The sequence below is a fragment of the Magallana gigas genome, chromosome 4 (genome assembly GCF_963853765.1).
Source record: "Magallana gigas chromosome 4, xbMagGiga1.1, whole genome shotgun sequence".
NCBI lineage: Eukaryota > Metazoa > Mollusca > Bivalvia > Ostreida > Ostreidae > Magallana > Magallana gigas.
In genome coordinates, this window is record NC_088856.1 from 48618624 (window position 1) to 48630965 (window position 12342).

At 31.8% G+C, this 12342-nt stretch overlaps 1 long non-coding RNA gene across 1 annotated transcript; it reads right to left on the bottom strand.

The window, feature by feature from the left end:
• Positions 1 to 483: 483 nt before the first annotated feature.
• Positions 484 to 4081, bottom strand: LOC105325507 (uncharacterized). Its single transcript, XR_010713324.1, has 5 exons — positions 3917 to 4081; positions 2319 to 2410; positions 1259 to 1358; positions 876 to 1012; positions 484 to 714 (listed from the first exon to the last, which is right to left on the bottom strand). It is a non-coding gene; the product is annotated as an uncharacterized lncRNA (long non-coding RNA).
• Between the last annotated feature and the right edge of the window lie 8261 nt (positions 4082 to 12342).

Genomic DNA, 12342 nt, shown 5'->3' on the forward strand with positions numbered 1-12342 from the left:
TTACTGGTGCATTTTACATGATTTACCAAAATATCGAATGTTAAAAGCACGTTACAAGCGAAATACAGGGGTAAGAATTGATTGTTATGTAAACAAAGCTCAAGTCTTATAGTTGTTTACAGAAAATGTAATGTAGAGAATTGCCATTTCGTAGACAAAATGACATGTAAAAAGCAATTTAAACTAATTCAATATATTCATAAATACTATTGTCAACAAAAGAAAGATACATTTGATTGAAACTTTCACCAATACAACACATATGTAAAACAATGAAATTATTCGAGATTTGTTTACAAAACAAAGAATTATAAACTCTGTATCTTGCTTATAACTTGATATTTGACTTTCAAATTTTGACACATCATTATTAACTTCTATATTTATCAGTATGAACATTGAGAATGGAAACAAAAATTTAACAATTTTAAGTCAAATCATGCCCAAGTCCCTTTAAACTTTAAAAGTATATATGATGCAAGATTGGGAAATAGTTCTACAGGGATCAAGCTTTCTGAAGGGAAACCCTTCTTTTAATCACGTACATAGTTGAGTAATTTTAATCACTCCTTGAAGGATTTTCCAGTAAAACTTTTTTTTAAAATAAAGCAACAAACTGCATATAAAGCAACAACCTGCATTTGTGTTCTTTGATTTGTTTGGTTTTATTGGCAAAGAAAAAGTAGCTAATAATCCATTTTCTCTTTCTTCTTTCTGCAAAAGAAAAATAGTACCAAATTTACGAACCCTTTGGTGTATAGCCATTAATGAAAACATTTACATAATTTGAAGCCATGGCGCAATTTTTTTCCAGCTAAACCATTTCAAAAACTTATATTTAATCATATTCAGACAACTTTTGTTAAATCACTTACCAACGTTAATCAGGTTTAATAACGATGAATATGACGATTAGGGCAATCAATATTCATTTGTTCAATGGGAGGAATCAGGCTAAAGAGACGAGTGTACAGACAATGGTTTGTCCTTAACGTGAAACCACTATAGGATCCTGAAGATTTTATTAATAGATCAGTGAAAAAAACTTTATCGCATTTTTATTATCTATCATGCATGAACTCAATTTACAAATACATACACCGTTTAATTCAAAGTAAGAAAACTGATCATTGAATTTATATTAAATTGTTAAAGTAATTCAACTAGAATAAGATTAACTTCATCTGGTTAATATTTTTATTGTTTCTTTTATTGCTGATGATGGCATGTAAAAGAAAACGCAAAACTTGAATCCTACCGGATATCACATATTGACTTCCGGGAGTCAAAAGTAAACCACAGCGGTGTCCCTCCACGTATGCGCGTATTTGTACTATGAAAGGGAGTGGTTGGTCTGCCTGAAGATTAATGTTCTATATCTTTTACACAAGCAACATAAGTGTTCTAAATAAATTGATGGTTCGTTTCAAACTTGTTCATCCAAATGTTTTAAATGTTCCTGCATGCTAAAGTTGAATCACACTTGAAACAAGAGAAAAACTATAAATGTGACAGCAAACACAAATTTTCTTTTTTGTAAACGGTATTCATGATCCATCTGTTAAAAGTTCATAACATGTATGAATTCATGTCAGCATTAAGGAAGGAGTTTTTCTGGTTTTTGACTTGTCAAAAGTTAATTTGAATAAATGTTCATTAAATCAATATGAAAGGAAATTAAAATAAAATATTTTTCTTTTTTTTTAGAATCTAACAAGGACTAAGTTTTTGGCCGAATATTTACGTAGGAAAATATCACATGGTTTTGCAATTCAGAACTGCCGTAGATCTATGAGTATAATTAGCATTTTTTTTTATTAATGTTGGAGTTTTTCAACTTGTGTGAACTAATAATAAGATACTTGGGGTTCAGAATATGTTTTTAAAATATGAGTTGCCTATCATAGTACATTTTTATTTGTTTTGGTAATCGTTTCTTTTATGAAAAAAAGTGTAAAAAAATCACTCAAATGGGAATTTCTTTTTTTACATGGTCAAAATAAAATCTTTTCTGTTGAGCTTTATTTTTATATAAGGTCTTGATAATTTGTAAAATATCAGAAATATTTAATACTGGAAGCATAAAAAAAAAATCAAAATTAAGATGAGGAAAAGGGTAGTGACCTTGACGCGAAAACAAGGTCAAATTTGATTAAACTGGTAGAATACTGTGGCTGTATGATCTGTTTCACTGTGTCAAAATTTCATTTTAAAAATGTGATCAACCTTCAAGTAACACACAATATGAATAGAAGACCTTTAACGCCTTCGTTAGCTTTATATCAGTACTAAGGGATAGTTTCGAGATTTATAAAAACCTTATAAATCCTATGCACAAAAACTGTGTAGATTCTCTCGTCTTCTGGAGGTATTCCGATTGGCAGCGCTCCTAGTACAGTGCCAAGAATTGCTAAAACAATAACAACAAATAAAAGAACAAACCAAATATTAAGTGATGAGCATATTTTATACTTTCTTGACCAAATCTTGCACATTTGTCACCTACGGGAACATAGTGGGAAGAGGGTGTGCAGTGATCTTAAGACAATATTTTACATCGAAGCTACGAGAAAAACTAAGATGAAATCCTTGTCCGGATCATATGTTCTTTCCACTTGATTCATTCTGGCTCACCGACAGTGCTTTTGGTTAAAAGACGTTTAGGGACAGTTTTTATGGTCATCAAAAGAGCCCCTTTGAAAAAAAACACTCTTTCTGTAAAGTACATGTATAAATAAAAATGAGTTTTATGATGAGTTATAAACAAGATTTCATATAATACAAAGTATGTTCTAATGAAAATCAATAATATAACTTTTCAATGTACCAATAAACTACTATGGTTGTAAACACACAAAATCGTAAAGGTGTTCTTTATTCAATTGGCGAAATACGACTGACGACTTGTAATAAAATCAAGCAATGCAAGGTCAACACACAAACATTTCTAATGAATAACCTCATGATAATTTTAATCTTTGTTCAAAGCAAGATCTTAACTGATAACAATGGGCTAAAAAGCAAAGAATTTTTAGTTGTTTAGTTTTCTTTCTAAATTTCGAAATATAGAATTTTACAACTTTTTAAAAGTCTTCGTCAACCCCCTATGAGGAAAAAAACGACATTTGCTAACGGTGGTGTGGTAGTCGTCGAAAAGCACATGTATCTTTGATTCAAACAAGCATAATTAACGTTTAAAAAGGTACAAAATTATTTTGTCATTTGACCTAGAAACGTTGTATGCACAATCTGACAAAAGGCACTTTATGTATGAGATATGAGTCTGATTTGTCCATGGAAAATGCCATATATGATTTGCCCAGATGTCGAAAGGAAGAATATAAAAAAGACAACAGTTCAATTAATTTCTCACAATGGTCAAGAGAAACTGAATATATTGTTCCTCGTAAAACTGAGGACACGAGCAGGAATCCTCAATTTTCAAAATTTATCCATATAATTTTGCATCTCAATCTCTTTGTATCAATATTTTGAATACATAACCACTGTTAAAGGTAGTCCTTAACTTAGATCAGAACCAAAAGGTATTGTATGAAGTTAAATACAATGTACAAGTGTATAATTACATAGTGGAGTCTTTATGTTGTAGAGATCTAAAAACTAATACTATATGACTACGATTTCTAACCTACACCTGCTGTCTAACATGTACTCCTCAAAGAGCCCATGTGATGGCACTAGGAGAGGGTCAATTTGCTTTCGATTTAAAATAATTTGATTTCATCTGTTTGACGAACTTAAAAGAAAACCAAAGAAAATAATTAGAAAATACTTTACGTTCACAGCATTATTTACATAAACTCTGTATATTATCTACACGATATAATCCTTTAATGTGATTTTGTTTAAAAAGACTAATAACAAAAAGTAGAAGTGAAATAAAAACAAATCTTACAATATTGGGATTTACAGCCATTGGTCGGAATCTTGGAACATTTACAGCTGTGTCCATATCCAATAGTGAGACACAACACGGCCAGTATAACTGGAACCTTCATTTCTGTTATACTGTGCAGCTAATGGATATTCTTCCTTTTTAAATACATATCGTCGCTAGGTCTCTTGTTCCTAAACAGTTTCATTCCCTGTTTTGATTGATGAGTTTTAAGCATGGCTCATTAAATCAATTAGCATTGAAAATGCATAATGTATGAAATGCATACCTATGTGACCTTATTGATAGAAAATAATATGTAAAAAAAAATTGAAAGTATAAAAACGTTTTTTAATAATGACAAATGAAGTAAAAAATTACATACAGTGTTTAAGGCATTCTTTGCAATCAAATCACGATCCTGTATACATTTTAACTATAATAGGTTGTATTATTACGTTTATAAATGTGTCACGTAATTAGTATCCGCCCTCCAGAAATAATCGTATTTAAAGATAAAGTTAATTTATTGACTACGACAAGCCCACATTTTCCAAAAAATTGTCAATTTTCAATAAATCATTTTGCCGCCTTAAAAAAAATAATGTCTCTTAAGACTTTCGTCAATAACCTATGAGCCAAAAATTTGAATAAATGTGTGATATTTTTCTAAAGTGAGTGAGTATATATTAAAGGTACAAAATTATTTAACACGCAAAATCGGTCTCAACGGATATATATCTGTATAAGACACTTAAATTATAATTTAGCTAATGTTTGCCCGTGTTGAAATAGTTCCTGTTATCCCCCCCCCCTTTGATATTCTACCTTGACGTATTGTACATTATTCAAGTAACTTGAATTATAAATATTATTTCATCATCGACTTCTGTCATATTAGTTTAAGATTATTGCTTCACATCTTCCAAGAAGGATGAACCATTACATGTGTATATAAGCTTAACCATATTAAGGTATTATACTCTGTCCCGAGTTTTTGCTTCCACTTCTTTTTATGCCCCCCTTCGAAGAAGTGAGGGCATATTGCTTTACTGCTGTCTGTCGGTCCACCAACAGTTTACGTTCATTTACTTTGCAGAGGATGAACATATTGAAATGAAATTTTATATACAGTTTAATCATCATAATATATAGGTCAAGTTCGATATTGGGTATGATCGAGCAGTTTTCGACAGAGTTATGGCCCTTGAACGTAGAGAAATTCCAGTTATTTGCAGTTTCCGCCCATTTTCTTCGCAGAGGATGAACATATTAAAATGGAATTTAGTATAGAGGTCTGTTATGATAATATCTAGGTCAAGTTCGATATTGGGTACGATCCAGCAGTTTTCGACAGGGTTATGGCCTTTGGACGTAAAAAATTCCAGTTATTTGCAGTTTCCGCTCATTTTCTTTGCAGAGGATGAACATATTGAAATGAAATTTCATATACTGTTTAATCATCATAATGGCTAGGTCAAGTTCGATATTGGGTACGATCGAGCAATTTTCGAGTGAGTTATGGCTCTTGGACGTAGAAAAATTCCAGTTATTTGCAGTTTCCGCTCATTTTCTTCGCAGAGGGTGCACATATTAAAATGGAATTTAGTATAGAGGTCTGTTATGATAATATCTAGGTCAAGTTCGATATTGGGTACGATCCAGCAGTTTTCGACAGGGTTATGGCCTTTGGACGTAGAAAAATTCCAGTTATTTGCAGTTTCCGCTCATTTTCTTTGCAGAGGATGAACATATTGAAATGAAATTTCATATACTGTTTAATTATCATAATAGCTAGGTCAAGTTCGATATTGGGTACGATCGAGCAATTTTCGAGTGAGTTATGGCTCTTGGACGTAGAAAAATTCCAGTTATTTGCAGTTTCCGCTCATTTTCTTCGCAGAGGGTGCACATATTGATATGAAATTTAGTATACAGGTTTATCTAAATAACATCTAGGTGAAGTTTGATTTTGAGTATGATAGAGCAATTTTCGACTGAGTAATGCCCCTAGGACTTAGAAAAATTCCAACTATTTGTAGTTTACGTTATTATCCGAAGGAGAGGGGGTATACTCTTTTACCCTTGTGTGTATGTCTGTCTGTCTGTCCGTCCGTAACAAAAATTTCTGTCGCGTTTATATCAGCAACTATTTATCATAGATGCTTAAAATTTTTACACAGTGTTTGTTAGGGCATGCCATATCGTGGGATATATTTTTGTACAAATCGGACGTCAACTTCCTGTTAAATGAGTACTTTGTTTATTTTAGCCAAAATTTTCAAACAAATTTTCCTCAAAGATTTCTCAGCAGCTATTTATCGCAGATGCTTGAAATTTTAACACACTATTTGTTTAGGCATGCCATATTGTGGGATATATTTCTGTTCCAATCGGATGCCAGCTTTCTGTTAAATGTCGACTTTGCTTATTTTGCATATTCACATCAGAGCGGGGGTATCACTAGTGAGCATTGGCTCACAGATATCTTGTTTTCTTTGTGGATGTTTCCAAGGGAGGGCGGCATAAGTGTTTTACAAACATCTCTTGTTGCGATGATCATGTTTCGATAATCATAAATACCCTTAAGCTCAGACTACTCTCATCCACTTATATGGACATGCCCAGATTATCTGTTTTGAAACGCCCCCTCTGCCGCTTCAGGTTTCAATAAACATTCTAAAAGAAATCTACGGGGATTTTTGCATTGCATCAACCATTAATTAGCCTGGATGATAACGTTGAAACACTGTGCGAGGTGTCCCGATTACTTCCAAATGGAGAAAAGATGTAAATATTTTCCATTGTAAATCTCCGTAAGAAATTTGTTTTCGTTCTTGTGAACTTTTTTGAGTGAAAAATGATAATTTGTCAATGAGGATATGTTGGATATATTCTCTTTTATCAATTTCAACTGTATTTCTTTCACAGGTATGTGTATCTTTGTTAAAAATCATCAAAAAGTGATGGTAACAATAACTTAGGACGTCTATAGCTACTTTGATAGTGATACATTAGACACGAATTTCAATTTTTTTTTTCGATGACCTTGAACTTGCCAAATGACCATGACTTAAAATCATGACACATCCTCACGTCATAAGCAATCTTTGTGTGAAGCAAGAATTTCCAATGTTCCTCTATAATAGAGGTTAATTGGCCTTAACGGTACCCGAGTAGTTTCAGCGTTGCTTTGCAATGTATATCCAAGTGCATCATAATTATCTGGCTAATGAATTCAATTTAAGTATAATTCCGGGATTGTTAAATCCAATAAACTTTCAAAACACTGAAAAAATATGAAAAATTGTAGCATAACGTATTCGTATTTACTTAACTCATGGAAGAATGTTTTCACAGAATTAATGCATTTTATTTGTATACTCATAAGAGAATATAACGGGCAAACATCTAATACAATCATAGGTTTATCTCCATTATGCAGACGGTGGACAGAACATGGTAAAATCTGGTTAATAACACTCTTTTGTAATTTGTTGACAAAACTGATATGCAGTCATGTTCTTCAAATAAAGTCTGTCTTTGCTTTTTTTAAGTTTTAAAGATCACAGCACTTTTAAGGGGTTTTTTGTGGTCGCACCGACCAGAAGTACGGCAAATAAATACTATGACATCACAATAAACAGAAGTCATCTCAAATGCTTAAAAATAAGGTATTTTGCATTTGTTATTTGACTGTGTACGAATACTTAAACAGCTTTAAAAGTTCATTCTGAGTGTTGCGTTGTGTAATGAATAACAAGGTAACAGCAAACCGGGTTTTCTTTTGTGTGAACAATATCTATAATCCATTTGTCAACCATGAATTGATAAACATTACCAATCCAGAAAAATTGGGTACCCTATATGCAATGCTTTGTCAAAAAATGACTTAACTCAACAGCAGAAATCAAAACCCTAGCAATATGCACATTTCTGATTACAGGGGCAAAGCCTGTTTTAACATCAATTTCAATGTAACCATAAATAAAGAGAGGGGTCTGACCCAGATAAAAAAAACTACCAGCTCGCTTCAAAAGCCTAAAATATCAAATAATTTTTATAACATTTGCAATATGCATGTAGTTTTCAGAAAAGTGATATCCGAGATACAATCATACCGAATTTCAAGTTGACTGCAAGATAACAACAGTATTGCAACAAGTCGAGAAACATTCGCACTAATCTTTTAAAATATCACATCAAATGCACGCTGTTTACATTCTAAAATTCCGATGAAATTCTTAAGATACTGTTCAAACTGAACATTTATTCTCCAGCCACATCAACTTCTGACCAGACCGGCCATTGTGATAGCTAATATGTTAAACTCAATTTCATTGGCTAAAATTCCTGATGGTCCAATCAGAATCAGGCTGACCCTGTCAGAAATCAATGTGGTTGCAGAATAAAGTTCAATATGGAGAGTATTTAAGGAATAATATCGGAGATTTTTTAAGTAGCGTGCGTTTGATGTAAGATTTTAAAATATTAGTGCGAATATTTCTCGACTTGTTGAAATACTGCTGTTGTCAAAGGTAAAATCCCATCGTGATCCTTGGACCGGTAAATGTCCGAGTAAAATACTGGTGACTTCGAGAGAATAATGACGTATATCTCCGCTATTTTAAGACCTATTCACTTGAAATTCGGCATGAGTGTATCTCAGACATTACTTATTTGAAAAAAAAATGCATATTGCGAGTGTTAACAAAAATAATTGATTTATTAGGCTTTTGAAGCGAGCTGGTAGTTTTTATCTGGGTCAGAGTTCGGTCCCTTTCTTTTTTATGATTACATTGAAATTAATGTTTAAACGGGCTTGGCCCCTGTGCTGCTGATATATGTCCAACTGATCGGCAAAAGAACATCTTACTATTTTGAAAATGTAGGAGTCATCCATATAATGAGGGTACCCTATTGCAGCCTTCAGCCCGCAATTTTCACAATTTCAATGACCGGATTTTTCCTGTGGAAAACCCGGTTAAAAATGTATATATTTGTTACTAAATTTGCATGGCCATTAAGTGAATGCATTTATAAAACTGTTTTCAACAGAAACCACTAAAAATATATATTTACAAGAAGTTTTGGTGAAATTCCATTGCTACATATTTCAACGTTCTTTTTATAGATTGTATTCCTATCATCTTTTTGATAAAGAAAGGTGTCTTTTGAAATTGTTTCATCTGTTACCATGGTTGTACAAACAGCAGTGACAATTTGTTCCTTTGATTTTGGTTTACGTATGATAATTTCATTTGGCAATTCGTTGTTTATGCGCCGGTCCTAAGACCGGCGCATTTCGGTGCCGATAAACAGATTGGGCACAGTTACCGCATTGAGGAATGATTACGCTAAACGGGAAGTATTCCCCGTTTCAGTAATTAAAAAAAAACTCCAGCAAATGCGGGATTTGACATGTTTTTTTGCATTCACCTCTTGTTTTCTTTAAACTGAACAATAAGTGCAAGAATATTTTTACATTTTATTATTGACACGGACCCACTTACTATGTGTATGCTTCAAATTTTAACATTCTCAGCTGCGTTACAGTGAAATCCAGTAACAAACAAAATCTATTCAACATTTTTTTTACGGTAGCCTCTATGGATAATAATGTGCTTATTCTGTACAAAATTTAGGCCTTACATAGAATTATTCGTTCAATATTTTGTTTATTTTTAATTAAAATATGGAACAATAATTTCTTTTAAATTGAAGTTTTTTATCAATAAACGGCTATTGGTACTTTGCGGAACGAAACGGAACGGAACGGAACCAGTTAAGAGCCCCCAAAAGGGGAAACAATATTTTTTTTAAACGTCATTATTTCAATTTAACTTATCGTAAATGGAAGATTGTTTTACAAATTTTGCTGTTTTAATGAACTGTGTATTACATAAAATATGCTACTCATTGCTCTATAAGTCAATACACGCTTCTTTCCCGAGAAAACCTAAAGTCACTAGTTGTTTTATGATGTTTGATTGACACTGTAAATATAAAGTTGAGGTTTAAACCAAACTCAATTAATCTGTGTGTGTAAAGTCGATGAAAATTACTTAAGTAATCTTTCTTCTGAATAGATTTCTTCTGGTTCCGTTCCGTTCCGCAAAATACCATTACCCGTGTGGATATTGGTATTTAACGGAACGGAACGGAATCTTTCAAACTTTTTAAATAAAGGAAAACATCATAACAACTACTAGCTGTTTGTTTATTTCTATGTTCTTTTGAGATAAATGAAGCCAATCATTTCATCAATTCAAACATCTTGCATATGTGCATATCTCTCCTGTGTTGTGTACAGCTATAACTTTTATTTCATCTATGATACTACATTGATTACACGGGTGATATTACTAGTTTGTTCATCAAGCTAGCAATAACGCAATGTGTATCCCATATAACGTAGAATTCTAAAATATAACGAGCACATTCGCAAGGAAAAAGTTTAATATTCATTACTTACCTTCCGTCTGAACAATTTTCTTCTGGTTCCGTTCCGTTCCGCAAAATACCATTACCCGTGTGGATATTGGTATTTAACGGAACGGAACGGAACCGTTTAAAAATTTTGAAATATAAAATATATCATAACAACTACTAGCTGTTTGTTTATTTCTATGTTATTGTAAACAACCAGACTTTTGAGATTCCTCTTTATTCCAGTATGTTATATATAAATGTGTCGTTCCTACAAATACATGATATAAATAATTACTCAACTGTAATTATACATGTCGTAATATAACATTTCATTTATAAGCACGTAAATTTAGGTAAGTATAAAATTATCTGTTAAAATATATTCGTATTAAACAAGAATTAAATAGATGCAAACATTTAAATATAATTCTTTCTCTCTACTTATTCATGTAAGTATTATGTACCATACTACTGAAATTATCAAATAAATATGGACATAGTTTACAGTAGTTATCAATTATAATATGCTAGTACAAATGATAATATATACATACCCTAAGTAAGGGTGGGACAGAGCGTATAGTAACTCCTTATAGGTAGTTATACTATGTATGTCGGCTACACACACCTGTTAATAAATAATATCGTTTTGTACTAATACCATAAATATTTCTAAAATTCAAAAATAAAATGCAATATCCTCGTGCATATATACTCTTAAGTATCATATTAATAATAAATAAATAATCCTAAATAATCCTTTTTATGTTATTCTATAAATCTGACAAATTGATCAAACCGGTTTACGTTCTGTGATACAATTTAAAAATAACTTTATCTTCTAAATTCATTCCTAAATAATTCATATATAAAGGTATAAGCTATTCTAACAACTTATCATGTTATACATACATACAGACATAAAATTTCAATTGTATTCTTACTTACATTCAAATGATGTGTCCCGATCGAGAGCAATTTTCAAATGGCTGTAAGTTAGCGACCGGAAGTTTTAGAACAAAGAAAATCTTATATTACCAAAAAATCTAAAAATGATTTATATATATTAAAGAAAAATATAAGTAATCGGAGGTTTATCCAATAAAACAACTATCTTAATTTGTTTAGCGTGAAAAATATCGAAATAATATTTATATGAAAACATCCATTGACTAAAGGACTATCTTTAAAAAAAACTTATATAAGCAGTGCAACACATAGACTAGTGGGTAAGTCACCCGATTAACACACGATAGGTACGCGGTTCGACACCCCGTCACGGCTGTGACTTTTTATCTTAATCTAATACTTTCTACATTGAAAATGATACAAAAAAATAAATATTTTTTAAACACATCTGTTACATTATTTTGAGATAAATGAAGCAAACCAACAAATCATTTCATCAATTCAAACATCTTGCATATGTGCATATCACTCCTGTGTTGTGTACAGCTATAACTTTTATTTCATCTATGATACTACATTACTTACACGGATGATATTACTAGTTTATAACGCAATGTGTATCCCATATTACGTAGAATTCTAAAATATAACGAACACATTCGCAAGGAAAAAGTTTAATATTCATCACTTACCTTCCGTCTGAACAATTTTCTTCTGGTTCCGTTCCGTTCCGCAAAATACCATTACCCGTGTGGATATTGGTATTTAACGGAACGGAACGGAATCTTTCAAACTTTTTAAAATGTGAAACATATTTTTACAAAGGCAACATTTATTCATTATATAATAAATTATTTGATTTTTTTTTAGGAAGAATTAGCTAGTTGGTTAATCAAGCTAGCGAAAGACAATGTTTACATCAAGTCAAAGTTTATATCAAATCCATTTGCAGGGTTATAATTATTTTTAAAAATAAATACTTGATAGCCTTATGAGTGGGCTGACTTATTAAGTTGGGATTAAACTTCAATTGCGCTTCCGTAAATTAAAATTCTGGGAAGGAATTAGACAGTCCTTGTTAGAGAAACTCGAAGATTCTAGGTCAA